Source organism: Anomaloglossus baeobatrachus, unplaced genomic scaffold (genome assembly GCF_048569485.1).
Source record: "Anomaloglossus baeobatrachus isolate aAnoBae1 unplaced genomic scaffold, aAnoBae1.hap1 Scaffold_2964, whole genome shotgun sequence".
Lineage (NCBI taxonomy): Eukaryota > Metazoa > Chordata > Amphibia > Anura > Aromobatidae > Anomaloglossus > Anomaloglossus baeobatrachus.
Window position 1 is genome coordinate 1 of NW_027442403.1, and position 21,770 is coordinate 21,770.

The window sequence follows — 21,770 nt, forward strand, 5'->3', positions numbered from 1 at the left end:
TTCCTCTCTCCGTTTAAAACCCTTAACTCTTGATTTGGCGTCCTGATATCTTTGCTTGGCTGCTTTGGACACACCGGCCGAGTTCCCCCTGGGCCGCTGGCTGTGGATGCCTCCGCTGGTGTAGTGACAGGAATGGGCCTTTGGTTCAGCCGGGGGAGGGGAGCTTTGTAGCGAGCGCCAGCGGGCACGCTCCAAAGATGGCACTTGCGGCTGGCAGCCAGCAGGAAGTGCCACGGCCGGGCCCCTTTTTTGCGGCCCGCCTGGTGGGGCTGCCGACGTTGAGCCTCCGACGCCGGGGCCTCTTCCTGCCGCCCTGAGCGAGCAGCCGGAGCTGCAGCCTTTCTGCCTGTTACCAGGCGCTCGAACGCACGTTGGGCTCCGAAGCCGCCGCCCCGCTATGCAAATGACTCTGGCTTGCTGTGCATCTTGGACGACGGCCTTCGCCTTGAGCTTGGCCTGCCATGGGGGGGAATGGAAGGGGTGTAGCCGGCTCCCAGGCTGCTGGCCTCGGTGGCACCCTCTCGAAGGAACGCCTGGCTTTGTGCCCCGGATCCCGCCTCACCCCACCGGCCCGAGACTCCGCGATGTAGCGGGCCTGCGTCCGGGAGGGGCGCCCGTCGAGCCGGCGCGCTCCCCAACTCATACTTACCTGGGCAGGGGAGAGCTATCCATGATCACTAAGGTGGTTCTCCCAGGGTGAGGCTCATCCATTGCACTCCGGGTGTGCTGACCCCTGCGATTTCCCCAAATGCGGGAAACTCGACTGCATAATTTGTGGTAGTGGGGGACTGCGTTCGCGCTTTCCCCTGATTTGCTCTGGTCAAAGATAGACAGATACACGCTGCTGCTTGGGGGGCTCGCACGAGCCAACAGGTGTGCGAGTCTCCTTTTTGCTGCCTGCTGCGAGGGACTCTCAAGCAAGCACAGCCTGTTGGTGCCCCCTTGTGGCCCCATCTAGAAGCTGCCAAAGGGAAGCCGCTCGCTTTGCTGCTGGCTTTTGGTATCTGGGATTTGTTGTCGAGCCCTTTTTCAAAAGACGAGGAGGGGAGGGGAGGGGAGGGGAGGGAGGGGAGGGGGGGGTTCCTTCCTTGGTCTCTTGTTTTTCGTTTTCCCTCTCTCCGTTTAAAACCCTTAACTCTTGATTTGGCGTCCTGATATCTTTTGCTTGGCTGCTTTCGGACACACCGGCCGAGTTCCCCCTGGGCCCGCTGGCTGTGGATGCCTCCGCTGGTGTAGTGACAGGAATTGGCCTTTGGTTCCAGCCGGGAGGAGGAGCTTTGTAGCGAGCGCCAGCGGGCACGCTCCAAAGATGGCACTTGCGCTGCCAGCAGCAGGAAGCTGCACGGCCGGGCCTTTTTTGCGGCCGCCTGGCTGGGGCTGCCGACGTTGAGCCTCCGACGCCGCGGCCTCTTCCTGCCGCCCCTGAGCGAGCAAGCCGAGCTGCAGCCTTCTGCCTGTTTACAGGCGTCGAACGCACGTTTGGGCTCCGAAGCCGCCGCCCCGCTATGCAAATGGACTCTGGCTTGCTGTGCATCTTGGACCGACGGCCTTCGCCTTGAGCTTGGCCTGCCATGGGGGGGATGGAAGGGGGTGTAGCCGGCTCCCAGGCTGCTGGCCTCGGTGGCACCCTCTCGAAGGAACGCCTGGCTTTGGCCCCGGATCCCGCCTCACCCCACCGCCCGAGACTCCGCGATGTAGCGGGCCTGCGCCGGAGGGGCGCCCGTCGAGCCGGCGCGCTCCCAACTCATACTTACCTGGCAGGGGAGATACCATGATCACTAAGGTGGTTCTCCCAGGGTGAGGCTCATCCATTGCACTCCGGGTGTGCTGACCCCTGCGATTTCCCAAATGCGGGAAACTCGACTGCATAATTTGTGGTAGTGGGGGACTGCGTTCGCGCTTTCCCCTGATTTGCTCTGGTCAAAGATAGACAGATACACGCTGCTGCTCTGGGGGGCTCCACGAGCCAACAGGTGTGCGAGTCTCCTTTTGCTGCCTGCTGCGAGGGACTCTCAAGCAAGCACAGCCTGTTGGTGCCCCCTTGTGGCCCCATCTAGAAGCTGCCAAAGGGAAGCCGCTCGCTTTGCTGCTGGCTTTTGGTATCTGGGATTTGTTGTGAGCCTTTTTTAAAAGAGAGGAGGGGAGGGAGGAGGGGAGGGGGAGGGGAGGGGAGGGGAGGGGGGGGGTTCCTTCCTTGGTCTCTGTTTTTTTCGTTTTTCCTCTCTCCGTTTAAACCCTTAACTCTTGATTTGGGCGTCCTGATATCTTTGCTTGGCTGCTTTGGACACACCGGCCGAGTTCCCCCTGGGCCCGCTGGCTGTGGATGCCTCCGCTGGAGGTAGTGACAGGAATTGGCCTTTGGTTCAGCCGGGAGGGGAGCTTGTAGAGCGAGCGCCAGCGGGCACGCTCCAAAGATGGCACTTGCGGCTGCAGCAGCAGGAAGTGCACGGGCCGGGCCCTTTTTTGCGGCCGCCTGGTGGGGCTGCCGACGTTGAGCCTCCGACGCCGGGCCTCTTCCTGCCGCCCTGAGCGAGCAGCCGGAGCTGCAGCCTTCTGCCTGTTTACAGGCGTCGAACGCACGTTGGGCTCCGAAGCCGCCGCCCCGCTATGCAAATGACTCTGGCTTGCTGTGCATCTTGGACGACGGCCTTCGCCTTGAGCTTGGCCTGCCATGGGGGGGATGGAAGGGGTGTAGCCGGCTCCCAGGCTGCTGGCCTCGGTGGCACCCTCTCGAAGGAACGCCTGGCTTTGGCCCCGGATCCCGCCTCACCCCACCGCCCGAGACTCCGCGATGTAGCGGGCCTGCGCCGGAGGGGCGCCCGTCGAGCCGGCGCGCTCTCCAACTCATACTTACCTGGCAGGGGAGATACCCATGATCACTAAGGTGGTTCTCCCAGGGTGAGGCTCATCCATTGCACTCCGGGTGTGCTGACCCTGCGATTTCCCCAAATGCGGGAACTCGACTGCATAATTTTGTGGTAGTGGGGGACTGCGTTCGCGCTTTCCCCTGATTTGCTCTGGTCAAAGATAGACAGATACACGCTGCTGCTTGGGGGGCTCCACGAGCCAACAGGTGTGCGAGTCTCCTTTTGCTGCCTGCTGCGAGGGACTCTCAAGCAAGCACAGCCTGTTGGTGCCCCCTTGTGGCCCCATCTAGAAGCTGCCAAAGGGAAGCCGCTCGCTTTGCTGCTGGCTTTTGGTATCTGGGATTTGTTGTGAGCCTTTTTTAAAAGAGAGGAGGGGAGGGGAGGGGAGGGGAGGGGAGGGGGGGGGTTCCTTCCTTGGTCTTTGTTTTTTCGTTTTCCTCTCTCCGTTTAAACCCTTAACTCTTGATTTGGCGTCCTGATATCTTTGCTTGGCTGCTTTGGACACACCGGCCGAGTTCCCCCTGGGCCCGCTGGCTGTGGATGCCTCCGCTGGTGTAGTGACAGGAATTGGCCTTTGGTTCAGCCGGGAGGGGAGCTTTGTAGCGAGCGCCAGCGGGCACGCTCCAAAGATGGCACTTGCGGCTGCAGCAGCAGGAAGTGCACGGCCGGGCCCTTTTTTGCGGCCGCCTGGTGGGGCTGCCGACGTTGAGCCTCCGACGCCGGGCCTCTTCCTGCCGCCCTGAGCGAGCAGCCGGAGCTGCAGCCTTCTGCCTGTTTACAGGCGTCGAACGCACGTTGGGCTCCGAAGCCGCCGCCCCGCTATGCAAATGACTCTGGCTTGCTGTGCATCTTGGACGACGGCCTTCGCCTTGAGCTTGGCCTGCCATGGGGGGGGATGGAAGGGGTGTAGCCGGCTCCCAGGCTGCTGGCCTCGGTGGCACCCTCTCGAAGGAACGCCTGGCTTTGGCCCCGGATCCCGCCTCACCCCACCGCCCGAGACTCCGCGATGTAGCGGGCCTGCGCCGGAGGGGCGCCCGTCGAGCCGGCGCGCTCCCAACTCATACTTACCTGGCAGGGGAGATACCATGATCACTAAGGTGGTTCTCCCAGGGTGAGGCTCATCCATTGCACTCCGGGTGTGCTGACCCCTGCGATTTCCCCAAATGCGGGAAACTCGACTGCATAATTTGTGGTAGTGGGGGACTGCGTTCGCGCTTTCCCCTGATTTGCTCTGGTCAAAGATAGACAGATACACGCTGCTGCTTGGGGGGCTCCACGAGCCAACAGGTGTGCGAGTCTCCTTTTGCTGCCTGCTGCGAGGGACTCTCAAGCAAGCACAGCCTGTTGGTGCCCCCTTGTGGCCCCATCTAGAAGCTGCCAAAGGGAAGCCGCTCGCTTTGCTGCTGGCTTTTGGTATCTGGGATTTGTTGTGAGCCTTTTTTAAAAGAGAGGAGGGGAGAGGAGGGGAGGGGAGGGGGGGGGTTCCTTCCTTGGTCTTTGTTTTTTCGTTTTCCTCTCTCCGTTTAAACCCTTAACTCTTGATTTGGCGTCCTGATATCTTTGCTTGGCTGCTTTGGACACACCGGCCGAGTTCCCCCTGGGCCCGCTGGCTGTGGATGCCTCCGCTGGTGTAGTGACAGGAATTGGCCTTTGGTTCAGCCGGGAGGGGAGCTTTGTAGCGAGCGCCAGCGGGCACGCTCCAAAGATGGCACTTGCGGCTGCAGCAGCAGGAAGTGCACGGCCGGGCCCTTTTTTGCGGCCGCCTGGTGGGGCTGCCGACGTTGAGCCTCCGACGCCGGGCCTCTTCCTGCCGCCCTGAGCGAGCAGCCGGAGCTGCAGCCTTCTGCCTGTTTACAGGCGTCGAACGCACGTTGGGCTCCGAAGCCGCCGCCCCGCTATGCAAATGACTCTGGCTTGCTGTGCATCTTGGACGACGGCCTTCGCCTTGAGCTTGGCCTGCCATGGGGGGGATGGAAGGGGTGTAGCCGGCTCCCAGGCTGCTGGCCTCGGTGGCACCCTCTCGAAGGAACGCCTGGCTTTGGCCCCGGATCCCGCCTCACCCCACCGCCCGAGACTCCGCGATGTAGCGGGCCTGCGCCGGAGGGGCGCCCGTCGAGCCGGCGCGCTCCCAACTCATACTTACCTGGCAGGGGAGATACCATGATCACTAAGGTGGTTCTCCCAGGGTGAGGCTCATCCATTGCACTCCGGGTGTGCTGACCCCTGCGATTTCCCCAAATGCGGGAAACTCGACTGCATAATTTGTGGTAGTGGGGGACTGCGTTCGCGCTTTCCCCTGATTTGCTCTGGTCAAAGATAGACAGATACACGCTGCTGCTTGGGGGGCTCCACGAGCCAACAGGTGTGCGAGTCTCCTTTTGCTGCCTGCTGCGAGGGACTCTCAAGCAAGCACAGCCTGTTGGTGCCCCCTTGTGGCCCCATCTAGAAGCTGCCAAAGGGAAGCCGCTCGCTTTGCTGCTGGCTTTTGGTATCTGGGATTTGTTGTGAGCCTTTTTTAAAAGAGAGGAGGGGAGGGGAGGGGAGGGGGGGGGTTCCTTCCTTGGTCTTTGTTTTTTCGTTTTCCTCTCTCCGTTTAAACCCTTAACTCTTGATTTGGCGTCCTGATATCTTTGCTTGGCTGCTTTGGACACACCGGCCGAGTTCCCCCTGGGCCCGCTGGCTGTGGATGCCTCCGCTGGTGTAGTGACAGGAATTGGCCTTTGGTTCAGCCGGGAGGGGAGCTTTGTAGCGAGCGCCAGCGGGCACGCTCCAAAGATGGCACTTGCGGCTGCAGCAGCAGGAAGTGCACGGCCGGGCCCTTTTTTGCGGCCGCCTGGTGGGGCTGCCGACGTTGAGCCTCCGACGCCGGGCCTCTTCCTGCCGCCCTGAGCGAGCAGCCGGAGCTGCAGCCTTCTGCCTGTTTACAGGCGTCGAACGCACGTTGGGCTCCGAAGCCGCCGCCCCGCTATGCAAATGACTCTGGCTTGCTGTGCATCTTGGACGACGGCCTTCGCCTTGAGCTTGGCCTGCCATGGGGGGGATGGAAGGGGTGTAGCCGGCTCCCAGGCTGCTGGCCTCGGTGGCACCCTCTCGAAGGAACGCCTGGCTTTGGCCCCGGATCCCGCCTCACCCCACCGCCCGAGACTCCGCGATGTAGCGGGCCTGCGCCGGAGGGGCGCCCGTCGAGCCGGCGCACTCCCAACTCATACTTACCTGGCAGGGGAGATACCATGATCACTAAGGTGGTTCTCCCAGGGTGAGGCTCATCCATTGCACTCCGGGTGTGCTGACCCCTGCGATTTCCCCAAATGCGGGAAACTCGACTGCATAATTTGTGGTAGTGGGGGACTGCGTTCGCGCTTTCCCCTGATTTGCTCTGGTCAAAGATAGACAGATACACGCTGCTGCTTGGGGGGCTCCACGAGCCAACAGGTGTGCGAGTCTCCTTTTGCTGCCTGCTGCGAGGGACTCTCAAGCAAGCACAGCCTGTTGGTGCCCCCTTGTGGCCCCATCTAGAAGCTGCCAAAGGGAAGCCGCTCGCTTTGCTGCTGGCTTTTGGTATCTGGGATTTGTTGTGAGCCTTTTTTAAAAGAGAGGAGGGGAGGGGAGGGGAGGGGAGGGGGGGGTTCCTTCCTTGGTCTTTGTTTTTTCGTTTTCCTCTCTCCGTTTAAACCCTTAACTCTTGATTTGGCGTCCTGATATCTTTGCTTGGCTGCTTTGGACACACCGGCCGAGTTCCCCCTGGGCCCGCTGGCTGTGGATGCCTCCGCTGGTGTAGTGACAGGAATTGGCCTTTGGTTCAGCCGGGAGGGGAGCTTTGTAGCGAGCGCCAGCGGGCACGCTCCAAAGATGGCACTTGCGGCTGCAGCAGCAGGAAGTGCACGGCCGGGCCCTTTTTTGCGGCCGCCTGGTGGGGCTGCCGACGTTGAGCCTCCGACGCCGGGCCTCTTCCTGCCGCCCTGAGCGAGCAGCCGGAGCTGCAGCCTTCTGCCTGTTTACAGGCGTCGAACGCACGTTGGGCTCCGAAGCCGCCGCCCCGCTATGCAAATGACTCTGGCTTGCTGTGCATCTTGGACGACGGCCTTCGCCTTGAGCTTGGCCTGCCATGGGGGGGATGGAAGGGGGTGTAGCCGGCTCCCAGGCTGCTGGCCTCGGTGGCACCCTCTCGAAGGAACGCCTGGCTTTGGCCCCGGATCCCGCCTCACCCCACCGCCCGAGACTCCGCGATGTAGCGGGCCTGCGCCGGAGGGGCCCGTCGAGCCGGCGCGCTCCCAACTCATACTTACCTGGCAGGGGAGATACCATGATCACTAAGGTGGTTCTCCCAGGGTGAGGCTCATCCATTGCACTCCGGGTGTGCTGACCCCCTGCGATTTCCCCAATGCGGGAAACTCGACTGCATAATTTGTGGTAGTGGGGGACTGCGTTCGCGCTTTCCCCTGATTTGCTCTGGTCAAAGATAGACAGATACACGCTGCTGCTTGGGGGGCTCACGAGCCAACAGGTGTGCGAGTCTCCTTTTGCTGCCTGCTGCGAGGGACTCTCAAGCAAGCACAGCCTGTTGGTGCCCCCTTGTGGCCCCATCTAGAAGCTGCCAAAGGGAAGCCGCTCGCTTTGCTGCTGGCTTTTGGTATCTGGGATTTGTTGTGAGCCTTTTTAAAAGAGAGGAGGGGAGGGGAGGGGAGGGGGGGGTTCCTTCCTTGGTCTTTGTTTTTTCGTTTTCCTCTCTCCGTTTAAACCCTTAACTCTTGATTTGGCGTCCTGATATCTTTGCTTGGCTGCTTTGGACACACCGGCCGAGTTCCCCCTGGGCCCGCTGGCTGTGGATGCCTCCGCTGGTGTAGTGACAGGAATTGGCCTTTGGTTCAGCCGGGAGGGGAGCTTTGTAGCGCGAGCGCCAGCGGGCACGCTCCAAAGATGGCACTTGCGGCTGCAGCAGCAGGAAGTGCACGGCCGGGCCCCTTTTTTGCGGGCCGCCTGGGTGGGGCTGCCGACGTTGAGCCTCCGACGCCGGGCCTCTTCCTGCCGCCCTGAGCGAGCAGCCCGGAGCTGCAGCCTTCTGCCTGTTTACAGGCGTCGAACGCACGTTGGGCTCCGAAGCCGCCGCCCCGCTATGCAATGACTCTGGCTTGCTGTGCATCTTGGACGACGGCCCTTCGCCTTGAGCTTGGGCCTGCCATGGGGGGGATGGAAGGGGTGTAGCCGGCTCCCAGGCTGCTGGCCTCGGTGGCACCCTCTCGAAGGAACGCCTGGCTTTGGCCCCGGATCCCGCCTCACCCCACCGCCCGAGACTCCGCGATGTAGCGGGCCTGCGCCGGAGGGGCGCCCGTCGAGCCGGCGCGCTCCCAACTCATACTTACCTGGCAGGGGAGATACCATGATCACTAAGGTGGTTCTCCCAGGGTGAGGCTCATCCATTGCACTCCGGGTGTGCTGACCCCTGCGATTTCCCCAAATGCGGGAAACTCGACTGCATAATTTGTGGTAGTGGGGGACTGCGTTCGCGCCTTTCCCCCTGATTTGCTCTGGTCAAAGATAGACAGATACACGCTGCTGCTTGGGGGGCTCCACGAGCCAACAGGTGTGCGAGTCTCCTTTTGCCTGCCTGCTGCGAGGGACTCTCAAGCAAGCACAGCCTGTTGGTGCCCCCTTGTGGCCCCATCTAGAAGCTGCCAAAGGGAAGCCGCTCGCTTTGCTGCTGGCTTTTGGTATCTGGGATTTGTTGTGAGCCTTTTTTAAAAGAGAGGAGGGGAGGGGGGGGGTTCCTTCCTTGGTCTTTGTTTTTTCGTTTTCCTCTCTCCGTTTAAACCCTTAACTCTTGATTTGGCGTCCTGATATCTTTGCTTGGCTGCTTTGGACACACCGGCCGAGTTCCCCCTGGGCCCGCTGGCTGTGGATGCCTCCGCTGGTGTAGTGACAGGAATTGGCCTTTGGTTCAGCCGGGGAGGGGAGCTTTGTAGCGAGCGCCAGCGGGCACGCTCCAAAGATGGCACTTGCGGCTGCAGCAGCAGGAAGTGCACGGCCGGGCCCTTTTTTTGCGGCCGCCTGGTGGGGCTGCCGACGTTGAGCCTCCGACGCCGGGCCTCTTCCTGCCGCCCTGAGCGAGCAGCCGGAGCTGCAGCCTTCTGCCTGTTTACAGGCGTCGAACGCACGTTGGGCTCCGAAGCCGCCGCCCCGCTATGCAAATGACTCTGGCTTGCTGTGCATCTTGGACGACGGCCTTCGCCTTGAGCTTGGCCTGCCATGGGGGGGGATGGAAGGGGTGTAGCCGGCTCCCAGGCTGCTGGCCTCGGGTGGCACCCTCTCGAAGGAACGCCTGGCTTTGGCCCCGGATCCCGCCTCACCCCACCGCCCGAGACTCCGCGATGTAGCGGGCCTGCGCCGGAGGGGCGCCCGTCGAGCCGGCGCGCTCCCAACTCATACTTACCTGGCAGGGGAGATACCATGATCACTAAGGTGGTTCTCCCAGGGGTGAGGCTCATCCATTGCACTCCGGGTGTGCTGACCCCTGCGATTTCCCCAAATGCGGGAAACTCGACTGCATAATTTGTGGTAGTGGGGGACTGCGTTCGCGCTTTCCCCTGATTTGCTCTGGTCAAAGATAGACAGATACACGCTGCTGCTTGGGGGGCTCCACGAGCCAACAGGTGTGCGAGTCTCCTTTTGCTGCCTGCTGCGAGGGACTCTCAAGCAAGCACAGCCTGTTGGTGCCCCCTTGTGGCCCCATCTAGAAGCTGCCAAAGGGAAGCCGCTCGCTTTGCTGCTGGCTTTTGGTATCTGGGATTTGTTGTGAGCCTTTTTTAAAAGAGAGGAGGGAGGGGAGGGGAGGGGAGGGAGGGGGGGGTTCCTTCCTTGGTCTTTGTTTTTTCGTTTTCCTCTCTCCGTTTAAACCCTTAACTCTTGATTTGGCGTCCTGATATCTTTGCTTGGCTGCTTTGGACACACCGGCCGAGTTCCCCTGGGCCCGCTGGCTGTGGATGCCTCCGCTGGTGTAGTGACAGGAATTGGCCTTTGGTTCAGCCGGAGGGGGAGCTTTGTAGCGAGCGCCAGCGGGCACGCTCCAAAGATGGCACTTGCGGCTGCAGCAGCAGGAAGTGCACGGCCGGGCCCCTTTTTTGCGGCCGCCTGGTGGGGCTGCCGACGTTGAGCCTCCGACGCCGGGCCTCTTCCTGCCGCCCTGAGCGAGCAGCCGGAGCTGCAGCCTTCTGCCTGTTTACAGGCGTCGAACGCACGTTGGGCTCCGAAGCCGCCGCCCCGCTATGCAAATGACTCTGGCTTGCTGTGCATCTTGGACGACGGCCTTCGCCTTGAGCTTGGCCTGCCATGGGGGGGGATGGAAGGGGTGTAGCCGGCTCCCAGGCTGCTGGCCTCGGTGGCACCCTCTCGAAGGAACGCCTGGCTTTGGCCCCGGATCCCGCCTCACCCCACCGCCCGAGACTCCGCGATGTAGCGGGCCTGCGCGGAGGGGCGCCCGTCGAGCCGGCGCGCTCCCAACTCATACTTACCTGGCAGGGAGATACCATGATCACTAAGGTGGTTCTCCCAGGGTGAGGCTCATCCATTGCACTTCGGGTGTGCTGGACCCCTGCGATTTCCCAAATGCGGGAAACACTCGACTGCATAATTTGTGGTAGTGGGGGACTGCGTTCGCGCTTTCCCCTGATTTGCTCTGGTCAAAGATAGACAGATACACGCTGCTGCTTGGGGGGCTCCACGAGCCAACAGGTGTGCGAGTCTCCTTTTGCTGCCTGCTGCGAGGGACTCTCAAGCAAGCACAGCCTGTTGGTGCCCCTTGTGGCCCCATCTAGAAGCTGCCAAAGGGAAGCCGCTCGCTTTGCTGCTGGCTTTTGGTATCTGGGATTTGTTGTGAGCCTTTTTTAAAAGAGAGGAGGGGAGAGGAGGGGAGAGGAGAGGAGGGGAGGAGGGGAGGGAGGGGAGGGGGGGGGTTCCTTCCTTGGTCTTTGTTTTTTCGTTTTCCTCTCTCCGTTTAAACCCTTAACTCTTGATTTGGCGTCCTGATATCTTTGCTTGGCTGCTTTGGACACACCGGCCGAGTTCCCCCTGGGCCCGCTGGCTGTGGATGCCTCCGCTGGTGTAGTGACAGGAATTGGCCTTTGGTTCAGCCGGGAGGGGAGCTTTGTAGCGAGCGCCAGCGGGCACGCTCCAAAGATGGCACTTGCGGCTGCAGCAGCAGGAAGTGCACGGCCGGGCCCTTTTTTTGCGGCCGCCTGGTGGGGCTGCCGACGTTGAGCCTCCGACGCCGGGCCTCTTCCTGCCGCCCTGAGCGAGCAGCCGGAGCTGCAGCCTTCTGCCTGTTTACAGGCGTCGAACGCACGTTGGGCTCCGAAGCCGCCGCCCCGCTATGCAAATGACTCTGGCTTGCTGTGCATCTTGGACGACGGCCTTCGCCTTGAGCTTGGCCTGCCATGGGGGGGGATGGAAGGGGTGTAGCCGGCTCCCAGGCTGCTGGCCTCGGTGGCACCCTCTCGAAGGAACGCCTGGCTTTGGCCCCGGATCCCGCCTCACCCCACCGCCCGAGACTCCGCGATGTAGCGGGCCTGCGCCGGAGGGGCGCCCGTCGAGCCGGCGCGCTCCCAACTCATACTTACCTGGCAGGGGAGATATCCATGATCACTAAGGTGGTTCTCCCAGGGTGAGGCTCATCCATTGCACTCCGGGTGTGCTGACCCCTGCGATTTCCCCAAATGCGGAAACTCGACTGCATAATTTGTGGTAGTGGGGGACTGCGTTCGCGCTTTCCCCTGATTTGCTCTGGTCAAAGATAGACAGATACACGCTGCTGCTTGGGGGGCTCCACGAGCCAACAGGTGTGCGAGTCTCCTTTTGCTGCCTGCTGCGAGGGACTCTCAAGCAAGCACAGCCTGTTGGTGCCCCCTTGTGGCCCCATCTAGAAGCTGCCAAAGGGAAGCCGCTCGCTTTGCTGCTGGCTTTTGGTATCTGGGATTTGTTGTGAGCCTTTTTTTAAAAGAGAGGAGGGGAGGGGAGAGGAGGGGAGGGGAGGGAGGGGAGGGGGGGTTCCTTCCTTGGTCTTTGTTTTTTCGTTTTCCTCTCTCCGTTTAAACCCTTAACTCTTGATTTGGCGTCCTGATATCTTTGCTTGGCTGCTTTGGACACACCGGCCGAGTTCCCCCTGGGCCCGCTGGCTGTGGATGCCTCCGCTGGTGTAGGTGACAGGAATTGGCCTTTGGTTCAGCCGGAGGGGAGCTTTGTAGCGAGCGCCAGCGGGCACGCTCCAAAGATGGCACTTGCGGCTGCAGCAGCAGGAAGTGCACGGCCGGGCCCTCTTTTTTGCGGCCGCCTGGTGGGGCTGCCGACGTTGAGCCTCCGACGCCGGGCCTCTTCCTGCCGCCCTGAGCGAGCAGCCGGAGCTGCAGCCTTCTGCCTGTTTACAGGCGTCGAACGCACGTTGGGCTCCGAAGCCGCCGCCCCGCTATGCAAATGACTCTGGCTTGCTGTGCATCTTGGACGACGGCCTTCGCCTTGAGCTTGGGCCTGCCATGGGGGGGATGGAAGGGGTGTAGCCGGCTCCCAGGCTGCTGGCCTCGGTGGCACCCTCTCGAAGGAACGCCTGGCTTTGGCCCCGGATCCCGCCTCACCCCACCGCCCGAGACTCCGCGATGTAGCGGGCCTGCGCCGGAGGGGCGCCCGTCGAGCCGGCGCGCTCCCAACTCATACTTACCTGCAGGGGAGATACCATGATCACTAAGGTGGTTCTGCCCAGGGTGAGGCTCATCCATTGCACTCCGGGTGTGCTGACCCCTGCGATTTCCCCAAATGCGGGAAACTCGACTGCATAATTTGTGGTAGTGGGGGACTGCGTTCGCGCTTTCCCCTGATTTGCTCTGGTCAAAGATAGACAGATACACGCTGCTGCTTGGGGGGCTCCACGAGCCAACAGGTGTGCGAGTCTCCTTTTGCTGCCTGCTGCGAGGGACTCTCAAGCAAGCACAGCCTGTTGGTGCCCCCTTGTGGCCCCATCTAGAAGCTGCCAAAGGGAAGCCGCTCGCTTTGCTGCTGGCTTTTGGTATCTGGGATTTGTTTGTGAGCCTTTTTTAAAAGAGAGGAGGGGAGGGGGAGGGAGAGGGGAGGGGGGGGTTCCTTCCTTGGTCTTTGTTTTTTCGTTTTCCTCTCTCCGTTTAAACCCTTAACTCTTGATTTGGCGTCCTGATATCTTTGCTTGGCTGCTTTGGACACACCGGCCGAGTTCCCCCTGGGCCCGCTGGCTGTGGATGCCTCCGCTGGTGTAGTGACAGGAATTGGCCTTTGGTTCAGCCGGGAGGGGGAGCTTTGTAGCGAGCGCCAGCGGGCACGCTCCAAAGATGGCACTTGCGGCTGCAGCAGCAGGAAGTGCACGGCCGGGCCCTTTTTTGCGGCCGCCTGGTGGGGGCTGCCGACGTTGAGCCTCCGACGCCGGGCCTCTTCCTGCCGCCCTGAGCGAGCAGCCGGAGCTGCAGCCTTCTGCCTGTTTACAGGCGTCGAACGCACGTTGGGCTCCGAAGCCGCCGCCCCGCTATGCAAATGACTCTGGCTTGCTGTGCATCTTGGACGACGGCCTTCGCCTTGAGCTTGGCCTGCCATGGGGGGGATGGAAGGGGTGTAGCCGGCTCCCAGGCTGCTGGCCTCGGTGGCACCCTCTCGAAGGAACGCCTGGCTTTGGCCCCGGATCCCGCCTCACCCCACCGCCCGAGACTCCGCGATGTAGCGGGCCTGCGCCGGAGGGGCGCCCGTCGAGCCGGCGCGCTCCCAACTCATACTTACCTGGCAGGGGAGATACCATGATCACTAAGGTGGTTCTCCAGGGTGAGGCTCATCCATTGCCACTCCGGGTGTGCTGACCCTGCGATTTCCCCAAATGCGGGAAACTCGACTGCATAATTTGTGGTAGTGGGGGACTGCGTTCGCGCTTTCCCCTGATTTGCTCTGGTCAAAGATAGACAGATACACGCTGCTGCTTGGGGGGCTCCACGAGCCAACAGGTGTTGCGAGTCTCCTTTTGCTGCCTGCTGCGAGGGACTCTCAAGCAAGCACAGCCTGTTGGTGCCCCCCTTGTGGCCCCATCTAGAAGCTGCCAAAGGGAAGCCGCTCGCTTTGCTGCTGGCTTTTGGTATCTGGGATTTGTTGTGAGCCTTTTTTAAAAGAGAGGAGGGGAGGAGGGGAGAGGAGGGAGAGGAGGGAGGGAGGGAGGGGAGGGGGGGGGTTCCTTCCTTGGTCTTTGTTTTTCGTTTTTCCTCTCTCCGTTTAAACCTTAACTCTTGATTTGGCGTCCTGATATCTTTGCTTGGCTGCTTTGGACACACGGCCGAGTTCCCCCTGGGCCCGCTGGCTGTGGATGCCTCCGCTGGTGTAGTGACAGGAATTGGCCTTTGGTTCAGCCGGGAGGGGAGCTTTGTAGCGAGCGCCAGCGGGCACGCTCCAAAGATGGCACTTGCGGCTGCAGCAGCAGGAAGTGCACGGCCGGGCCCTTTTTTTGCGGGCCGCCTGGTGGGGCTGCCGACGTTGAGCCTCCGACGCCGGGCCTCTTCCTGCCGCCCTGAGCGAGCAGCCGGAGCTGCAGCCTTCTGCCTGTTTACAGGCGTCGAACGCACGTTGGGCTCCGAAGCCGCCGCCCCGCTATGCAAATGACTCTGGCTTGCTGTGCATCTTGGACGACGGCCTTCGCCTTGAGCTTGGCCTGCCATGGGGGGGATGGAAGGGGTGTAGCCGGCTCCCAGGCTGCTGGCCTCGGTGGCACCCTCTCGAAGGAACGCCTGGCTTTGGCCCCGGATCCCGCCTCACCCCACCGCCCGAGACTCCGCGATGTAGCGGGCCTGCGCCGGAGGGGCGCCCGTCGAGCCGGCGCGCTCCCAACTCATACTTACCTGGCAGGGAGATACCATGATCACTAAGGTGGTTCTCCCAGGGTGAGGCTCATCCATTGCACTCCGGGTGTGCTGACCCCCTGCGATTTCCCCAAATGCGGGAAACTCGACTGCATAATTTGTGGTAGTGGGGGACTGCGTTCGCGCTTTCCCCTGATTTGCTCTGGTCAAAGATAGACAGATACACGCTGCTGCTTGGGGGGCTCCACGAGCCAACAGGTGTGCGAGTCTCCTTTTGCTGCCTGCTGCGAGGGACTCTCAAGCAAGCACAGCCTGTGGTGCCCCCTTGTGGCCCCATCTAGAAGCTGCCAAAGGGAAGCCGCTCGCTTTGCTGCTGGCTTTTGGTATCTGGATTTGTTGTGAGCCTTTTTTAAAAGAGAGGAGGGGAGAGGGAGGGAGGGGAGGGGAGGGGGGGGGTTCCTTCCTTGGTCTTTGTTTTTTCGTTTTCCTCTCTCCGTTTAAACCCTTAACTCTTGATTTGGCGTCCTGATATCTTTGCTTGGCTGCTTTGGACCACACCGGGCCGAGTTCCCCCTGGGCCCGCTGGCTGTGGATGCCTCCGCTGGGTGTAGTGACAGGAATTGGCCTTTGGTTCAGCCGGGAGGGGAGCTTTGTAGCGAGCGCCAGCGGGCACGCTCCAAAGATGGCACTTGCGGCTGCAGCAGCAGGAAGTGCACGGCCGGGCCCTTTTTTGCGGCCGCCTGGTGGGGCTGCCGACGTTGAGCCTCCGACGCCGGGGCCTCTTCCTGCCGCCCTGAGCGAGCAGCCGGAGCTGCAGCCTTCTGCCTGTTTACAGGCGTCGAACGCACGTTGGGCTCCGAAGCCGCCGCCCCGCTATGCAAATGACTCTGGCTTGCTGTGCATCTTGGACGACGGCCTTCGCCTTGAGCTTGGCCTGCCATGGGGGGGATGGAAGGGGTGTAGCCGGCTCCCAGGCTGCTGGCCTCGGTGGCACCCTCTCGAAGAGAACGCCTGGCTTTGGCCCCGGATCCCGCCTCACCCCACCGCCCGAGACTCCGCGATGTAGCGGGCCTGCGCCGGAGGGGCGCCCGTCGAGCCGGCGCGCTCCCAACTCATACTTACCTGGCAGGGGAGATACCATGATCACTAAGGTGGTTCTCCCAGGGTGAGGCTCATCCATTGCACTCCGGGTGTGCTGACCCCTGCGATTTCCCCAAATGCGGGAAACTCGACTGCATAATTTGTGGTAGTGGGGGACTGCGTTTGCGCTTTCCCCTGATTTGCTCTGGTCAAAGATAGACAGATACACGCTGCTGCTTGGGGGGCTCCACGAGCCAACAGGTGATTGCGAGTCTCCTTTTGCTGCCTGCTGCGAGGGACTCTCAAGCAAGCACAGCCTGTTGGTGCCCCCTTGTGGCCCCACCTAGAAGCTGCCAAAGGGAAGCCGCTCGCTTTGCTGCTGGCTTTTGGTATCTGGGATTTGTTGTGAGCCTTTTTTAAAAGAGAGGAGGGGAGGGGAGGGGAGGGGGGGGTTCCTTCCTTGGTCTTTGTTTTTTCGTTTTCCTCTCTCCGTTTAAACCCTTAACTCTTGATTTGGCGTCCTGATATCTTTGCTTGGCTGCTTTGGACACACCGGCCGAGTTCCCCCTGGGCCCGCTGGCTGTGGATGCCTCCGCTGGTGTAGTGACAGGAATTGGCCTTTGGTTCAGCCGGGAGGGGAGCTTTGTAGCGAGCGCCAGCGGGCACGCTCCAAAGATGGCACTTGCGGCTGCAGCAGCAGGAAGTGCACGGCCGGGCCCTTTTTTGCGGCCGCCTGGTGGGGCTGCCGACGTTGAGCCTCCGACGCCGGGCCTCTTCCTGCCGCCCTGAGCGAGCAGCCGGAGCTGCAGCCTTCTGCCTGTTTACAGGCGTCGAACGCACGTTGGGCTCCGAAGCCGCCGCCCCGCTATGCAAATGACTCTGGCTTGCTGTGCATCTTGGACGACGGCCTTCGCCTTGAGCTTGGCCTGCCATGGGGGGGATGGAAGGGGTGTAGCCGGCTCCCAGGCTGCTGGCCTCGGTGGCACCCTCTCGAAGGAACGCCTGGCTTTGGCCCCGGATCCCGCCTCACCCCACCGCCCGAGACTCCGCGATGTAGCGGGCCTGCGCCGGAGGGGCGCCCGTCGAGCCGGCGCGCTCCCAACTCATACTTACCTGGCAGGGGAGATACCATGATCACTAAGGTGGTTCTCCCAGGGTGAGGCTCATCCATTGCACTCCGGGTGTGCTGACCCCTGCGATTTCCCCAAATGCGGGAAACTCGACTGCATAATTTGTGGTAGTGGGGGACTGCGTTCGCGCTTTCCCCTGATTTGCTCTGGTCAAAGATAGACAGATACACGCTGCTGCTTGGGGGGCTCCACGAGCCAACAGGTGTGCGAGTCTCCTTTTGCTGCCTGCTGCGAGGGACTCTCAAGCAAGCACAGCCTGTTGGTGCCCCCTTGTGGCCCCATCTAGAAGCTGCCAAAGGGAAGCCGCTCGCTTTGCTGCTGGCTTTTGGTATCTGGGATTTGTTGTGAGCCTTTTTTAAAAGAGAGGAGGGGAGGGGAGGGGAGAGGGGAGGAGGAGGGGAGGGGAGGGGAGGGGAGGGGAGGGGAGGGGGGGGTTCCTTCCTTGGTCTTTGTTTTTTCGTTTTCCTCTCTCCGTTTAAACCCTTAACTCTTGATTTGGCGTCCTGATATCTTTGCTTGGCTGCTTTGGACACACCGGCCGAGTTCCCCCTGGGCCCGCTGGCTGTGGATGCCTCCGCTGGTGTAGTGACAGGAATTGGCCTTTGGTTCAGCCGGGAGGGGAGCTTTGTAGCGAGCGCCAGCGGGCACGCTCCAAAGATGGCACTTGCGGCTGCAGCAGCAGGAAGTGCACGGCCGGGCCCTTTTTTGCGGCCGCCTGGTGGGGCTGCCGACGTTGAGCCTCCGACGCCGGGCCTCTTCCTGCCGCCCTGAGCGAGCAGCCGGAGCTGCAGCCTTCTGCCTGTTTACAGGCGTCGAACGCACGTTGGGCTCCGAAGCCGCCGCCCCGCTATGCAAATGACTCTGGCTTGCTGTGCATCTTGGACGACGGCCTTCGCCTTGAGCTTGGCCTGCCATGGGGGGGATGGAAGGGGTGTAGCCGGCTCCCAGGCTGCTGGCCTCGGTGGCACCCTCTCGAAGGAACGCCTGGCTTTGGCCCCGGATCCCGCCTCACCCCACCGCCCGAGACTCCGCGATGTAGCGGGCCTGCGCCGGAGGGGCGCCCGTCGAGCCGGCGCGCTCCCAACTCATACTTACCTGGCAGGGGAGATACCATGATCACTAAGGTGGTTCTCCCAGGGTGAGGCTCATCCATTGCACTCCGGGTGTGCTGACCCCTGCGATTTCCCCAAATGCGGGAAACTCGACTGCATAATTTGTGGTAGTGGGGGACTGCGTTCGCGCTTTCCCCTGATTTGCTCTGGTCAAAGATAGACAGATACACGCTGCTGCTTGGGGGGCTCCACGAGCCAACAGGTGTGCGAGTCTCCTTTTGCTGCCTGCTGCGAGGGACTCTCAAGCAAGCACAGCCTGTTGGTGCCCCCTTGTGGCCCCATCTAGAAGCTGCCAAAGGGAAGCCGCTCGCTTTGCTGCTGGCTTTTGGTATCTGGGATTTGTTGTGAGCCTTTTTTAAAAGAGAGGAGGGGAGGGGAGGGGAGGGGGGGGTTCCTTCCTTGGTCTTTGTTTTTTCGTTTTCCTCTCTCCGTTTAAACCCTTAACTCTTGATTTGGCGTCCTGATATCTTTGCTTGGCTGCTTTGGACACACCGGCCGAGTTCCCCCTGGGCCCGCTGGCTGTGGATGCCTCCGCTGGTGTAGTGACAGGAATTGGCCTTTGGTTCAGCCGGGAGGGGAGCTTTGTAGCGAGCGCCAGCGGGCACGCTCCAAAGATGGCACTTGCGGCTGCAGCAGCAGGAAGTGCACGGCCGGGCCCTTTTTTGCGGCCGCCTGGTGGGGCTGCCGACGTTGAGCCTCCGACGCCGGGCCTCTTCCTGCCGCCCTGAGCGAGCAGCCGGAGCTGCAGCCTTCTGCCTGTTTACAGGCGTCGAACGCACGTTGGGCTCCGAAGCCGCCGCCCCGCTATGCAAATGACTCTGGCTTGCTGTGCATCTTGGACGACGGCCTTCGCCTTGAGCTTGGCCTGCCATGGGGGGGATGGAAGGGGTGTAGCCGGCTCCCAGGCTGCTGGCCTCGGTGGCACCCTCTCGAAGGAACGCCTGGCTTTGGCCCCGGATCCCGCCTCACCCCACCGCCCGAGACTCCGCGATGTAGCGGGCCTGCGCCGGAGGGGCGCCCGTCGAGCCGGCGCGCTCCCAACTCATACTTACCTGGCAGGGGAGATACCATGATCACTAAGGTGGTTCTCCCAGGGTGAGGCTCATCCATTGCACTCCGGGTGTGCTGACCCCTGCGATTTCCCCAAATGCGGGAAACTCGACTGCATAATTTGTGGTAGTGGGGGACTGCGTTCGCGCTTTCCCCTGATTTGCTCTGGTCAAAGATAGACAGATACACGCTGCTGCTTGGGGGGCTCCACGAGCCAACAGGTGTGCGAGTCTCCTTTTGCTGCCTGCTGCGAGGGACTCTCAAGCAAGCACAGCCTGTTGGTGCCCCCTTGTGGCCCCATCTAGAAGCTGCCAAAGGGAAGCCGCTCGCTTTGCTGCTGGCTTTTGGTATCTGGGATTTGTTGTGAGCCTTTTTTAAAAGAGAGGAGGGGAGGGGAGGGGAGGGGAGGGGAGGGGGGGGTTCCTTCCTTGGTCTTTGTTTTTTCGTTTTCCTCTCTCCGTTTAAACCCTTAACTCTTGATTTGGCGTCCTGATATCTTTGCTTGGCTGCTTTGGACACACCGGCCGAGTTCCCCCTGGGCCCGCTGGCTGTGGATGCCTCCGCTGGTGTAGTGACAGGAATTGGCCTTTGGTTCAGCCGGGAGGGGAGCTTTGTAGCGAGCGCCAGCGGGCACGCTCCAAAGATGGCACTTGCGGCTGCAGCAGCAGGAAGTGCACGGCCGGGCCCTTTTTTGCGGCCGCCTGGTGGGGCTGCCGACGTTGAGCCTCCGACGCCGGGCCTCTTCCTGCCGCCCTGAGCGAGCAGCCGGAGCTGCAGCCTTCTGCCTGTTTACAGGCGTCGAACGCACGTTGGGCTCCGAAGCCGCCGCCCCGCTATGCAAATGACTCTGGCTTGCTGTGCATCTTGGACGACGGCCTTCGCCTTGAGCTTGGCCTGCCATGGGGGGGATGGAAGGGGTGTAGCCGGCTCCCAGGCTGCTGGCCTCGGTGGCACCCTCTCGAAGGAACGCCTGGCTTTGGCCCCGGATCCCGCCTCACCCCACCGCCCGAGACTCCGCGATGTAGCGGGCCTGCGCCGGAGGGGCGCCCGTCGAGCCGGCGCGCTCCCAACTCATACTTACCTGGCAGGGGAGATACCATGATCACTAAGGTGGCTCTCCCAGGGTGAGGCTCATCCATTGCACTCCGGGTGTGCTGACCCCTGCGATTTCCCCAAATGCGGGAAACTCGACTGCATAATTTGTGGTAGTGGGGGACTGCGTTCGCGCTTTCCCCTGATTTGCTCTGGTCAAAGATAGACAGATACACGCTGCTGCTTGGGGGGCTCCACGAGCCAACAGGTGTGCGAGTCTCCTTTTGCTGCCTGCTGCGAGGGACTCTCAAGCAAGCACAGCCTGTTGGTGCCCCCTTGTGGCCCCATCTAGAAGCTGCCAAAGGGAAGCCGCTCGCTTTGCTGCTGGCTTTTGGTATCTGGGATTTGTTGTGAGCCTTTTTTAAAAGAGAGGAGGGGAGGGGAGGGGAGGGGGGGGGTTCCTTCCTTGGTCTTTGTTTTTTCGTTTTCCTCTCTCCGTTTAAACCCTTAACTCTTGATTTGGCGTCCTGATATCTTTGCTTGGCTGCTTTGGACACACCGGCCGAGTTCCCCCTGGGCCCGCTGGCTGTGGATGCCTCCGCTGGTGTAGTGACAGGAATTGGCCTTTGGTTCAGCCGGGAGGGGAGCTTTGTAGCGAGCGCCAGCGGGCACGCTCCAAAGATGGCACTTGCGGCTGCAGCAGCAGGAAGTGCACGGCCGGGCCCTTTTTTGCGGCCGCCTGGTGGGGCTGCCGACGTTGAGCCTCCGACGCCGGGCCTCTTCCTGCCGCCCTGAGCGAGCAGCCGGAGCTGCAGCCTTCTGCCTGTTTACAGGCGTCGAACGCACGTTGGGCTCCGAAGCCGCCGCCCCGCTATGCAAATGACTCTGGCTTGCTGTGCATCTTGGACGACGGCCTTCGCCTTGAGCTTGGCCTGCCATGGGGGGGATGGAAGGGGTGTAGCCGGCTCCCAGGCTGCTGGCCTCGGTGGCACCCTCTCGAAGGAACGCCTGGCTTTGGCCCCGGATCCCGCCTCACCCCACCGCCCGAGACTCCGCGATGTAGCGGGCCTGCGCCGGAGGGGCGCCCGTCGAGCCGGCGCGCTCCCAACTCATACTTACCTGGCAGGGGAGATACCATGATCACTAAGGTGGTTCTCCCAGGGTGAGGCTCATCCATTGCACTCCGGGTGTGCTGACCCCTGCGATTTCCCCAAATGCGGGAAACTCGACTGCATAATTTGTGGTAGTGGGGGACTGCGTTCGCGCTTTCCCCTGATTTGCTCTGGTCAAAGATAGACAGATACACGCTGCTGCTTGGGGGGCTCCACGAGCCAACAGGTGTGCGAGTCTCCTTTTGCTGCCTGCTGCGAGGGACTCTCAAGCAAGCACAGCCTGTTGGTGCCCCCTTGTGGCCCCATCTAGAAGCTGCCAAAGGGAAGCCGCTCGCTTTGCTGCTGGCTTTTGGTATCTGGGATTTGTTGTGAGCCTTTTTTAAAAGAGAGGAGGGGAGAGGAGGGGAGGGGAGGGGGGGGGTTCCTTCCTTGGTCTTTGTTTTTTCGTTTTCCTCTCTCCGTTTAAACCCTTAACTCTTGATTTGGCGTCCTGATATCTTTGCTTGGCTGCTTTGGACACACCGGCCGAGTTCCCCCTGGGCCCGCT

The 21,770-nt window shown here is 61.7% G+C and overlaps 20 non-coding genes across 20 annotated transcripts; all 20 read left to right on the forward strand.

Moving 5' to 3' along the window:
- The first annotated feature begins 641 nt into the window (after window positions 1–641).
- On the forward strand, window positions 642–809 carry LOC142267717 (U1 spliceosomal RNA). Its single transcript, XR_012733552.1, has one exon. It is a non-coding gene; the product is annotated as a U1 spliceosomal RNA (small nuclear RNA).
- Window positions 810–1,746: 937 nt separating this feature from the next.
- On the forward strand, window positions 1,747–1,909 carry LOC142267705 (U1 spliceosomal RNA). Its single transcript, XR_012733541.1, has one exon. It is a non-coding gene; the product is annotated as a U1 spliceosomal RNA (small nuclear RNA).
- A 937-nt stretch (window positions 1,910–2,846) lies between these two features.
- LOC142267721 (U1 spliceosomal RNA) lies at window positions 2,847–3,010 on the forward strand. Its single transcript, XR_012733555.1, has one exon. It is a non-coding gene; the product is annotated as a U1 spliceosomal RNA (small nuclear RNA).
- A 917-nt stretch (window positions 3,011–3,927) lies between these two features.
- On the forward strand, window positions 3,928–4,091 carry LOC142267657 (U1 spliceosomal RNA). The gene has a single exon (XR_012733497.1). It is a non-coding gene; the product is annotated as a U1 spliceosomal RNA (small nuclear RNA).
- A 911-nt stretch (window positions 4,092–5,002) lies between these two features.
- Window positions 5,003–5,166, forward strand: LOC142267730 (U1 spliceosomal RNA). The gene has a single exon (XR_012733563.1). It is a non-coding gene; the product is annotated as a U1 spliceosomal RNA (small nuclear RNA).
- A 906-nt stretch (window positions 5,167–6,072) lies between these two features.
- Window positions 6,073–6,236, forward strand: LOC142267742 (U1 spliceosomal RNA). The gene has a single exon (XR_012733574.1). It is a non-coding gene; the product is annotated as a U1 spliceosomal RNA (small nuclear RNA).
- A 909-nt stretch (window positions 6,237–7,145) lies between these two features.
- LOC142267710 (U1 spliceosomal RNA) lies at window positions 7,146–7,309 on the forward strand. The gene has a single exon (XR_012733545.1). It is a non-coding gene; the product is annotated as a U1 spliceosomal RNA (small nuclear RNA).
- Window positions 7,310–8,219: 910 nt separating this feature from the next.
- On the forward strand, window positions 8,220–8,383 carry LOC142267709 (U1 spliceosomal RNA). The gene has a single exon (XR_012733544.1). It is a non-coding gene; the product is annotated as a U1 spliceosomal RNA (small nuclear RNA).
- Window positions 8,384–9,286: 903 nt separating this feature from the next.
- LOC142267708 (U1 spliceosomal RNA) lies at window positions 9,287–9,451 on the forward strand. The gene has a single exon (XR_012733543.1). It is a non-coding gene; the product is annotated as a U1 spliceosomal RNA (small nuclear RNA).
- A 913-nt stretch (window positions 9,452–10,364) lies between these two features.
- Window positions 10,365–10,529, forward strand: LOC142267720 (U1 spliceosomal RNA). The gene has a single exon (XR_012733554.1). It is a non-coding gene; the product is annotated as a U1 spliceosomal RNA (small nuclear RNA).
- A 939-nt stretch (window positions 10,530–11,468) lies between these two features.
- Window positions 11,469–11,632, forward strand: LOC142267714 (U1 spliceosomal RNA). The gene has a single exon (XR_012733549.1). It is a non-coding gene; the product is annotated as a U1 spliceosomal RNA (small nuclear RNA).
- A 927-nt stretch (window positions 11,633–12,559) lies between these two features.
- On the forward strand, window positions 12,560–12,723 carry LOC142267716 (U1 spliceosomal RNA). Its single transcript, XR_012733551.1, has one exon. It is a non-coding gene; the product is annotated as a U1 spliceosomal RNA (small nuclear RNA).
- Window positions 12,724–13,638: 915 nt separating this feature from the next.
- On the forward strand, window positions 13,639–13,801 carry LOC142267719 (U1 spliceosomal RNA). Its single transcript, XR_012733553.1, has one exon. It is a non-coding gene; the product is annotated as a U1 spliceosomal RNA (small nuclear RNA).
- Window positions 13,802–14,738: 937 nt separating this feature from the next.
- LOC142267715 (U1 spliceosomal RNA) lies at window positions 14,739–14,902 on the forward strand. The gene has a single exon (XR_012733550.1). It is a non-coding gene; the product is annotated as a U1 spliceosomal RNA (small nuclear RNA).
- A 919-nt stretch (window positions 14,903–15,821) lies between these two features.
- Window positions 15,822–15,985, forward strand: LOC142267701 (U1 spliceosomal RNA). The gene has a single exon (XR_012733537.1). It is a non-coding gene; the product is annotated as a U1 spliceosomal RNA (small nuclear RNA).
- Window positions 15,986–16,892: 907 nt separating this feature from the next.
- On the forward strand, window positions 16,893–17,056 carry LOC142267754 (U1 spliceosomal RNA). The gene has a single exon (XR_012733585.1). It is a non-coding gene; the product is annotated as a U1 spliceosomal RNA (small nuclear RNA).
- A 948-nt stretch (window positions 17,057–18,004) lies between these two features.
- Window positions 18,005–18,168, forward strand: LOC142267766 (U1 spliceosomal RNA). The gene has a single exon (XR_012733596.1). It is a non-coding gene; the product is annotated as a U1 spliceosomal RNA (small nuclear RNA).
- Window positions 18,169–19,073: 905 nt separating this feature from the next.
- On the forward strand, window positions 19,074–19,237 carry LOC142267664 (U1 spliceosomal RNA). Its single transcript, XR_012733503.1, has one exon. It is a non-coding gene; the product is annotated as a U1 spliceosomal RNA (small nuclear RNA).
- Window positions 19,238–20,152: 915 nt separating this feature from the next.
- Window positions 20,153–20,316, forward strand: LOC142267706 (U1 spliceosomal RNA). Its single transcript, XR_012733542.1, has one exon. It is a non-coding gene; the product is annotated as a U1 spliceosomal RNA (small nuclear RNA).
- A 906-nt stretch (window positions 20,317–21,222) lies between these two features.
- Window positions 21,223–21,386, forward strand: LOC142267676 (U1 spliceosomal RNA). Its single transcript, XR_012733514.1, has one exon. It is a non-coding gene; the product is annotated as a U1 spliceosomal RNA (small nuclear RNA).
- The last annotated feature ends 384 nt before the right edge of the window (window positions 21,387–21,770 follow it).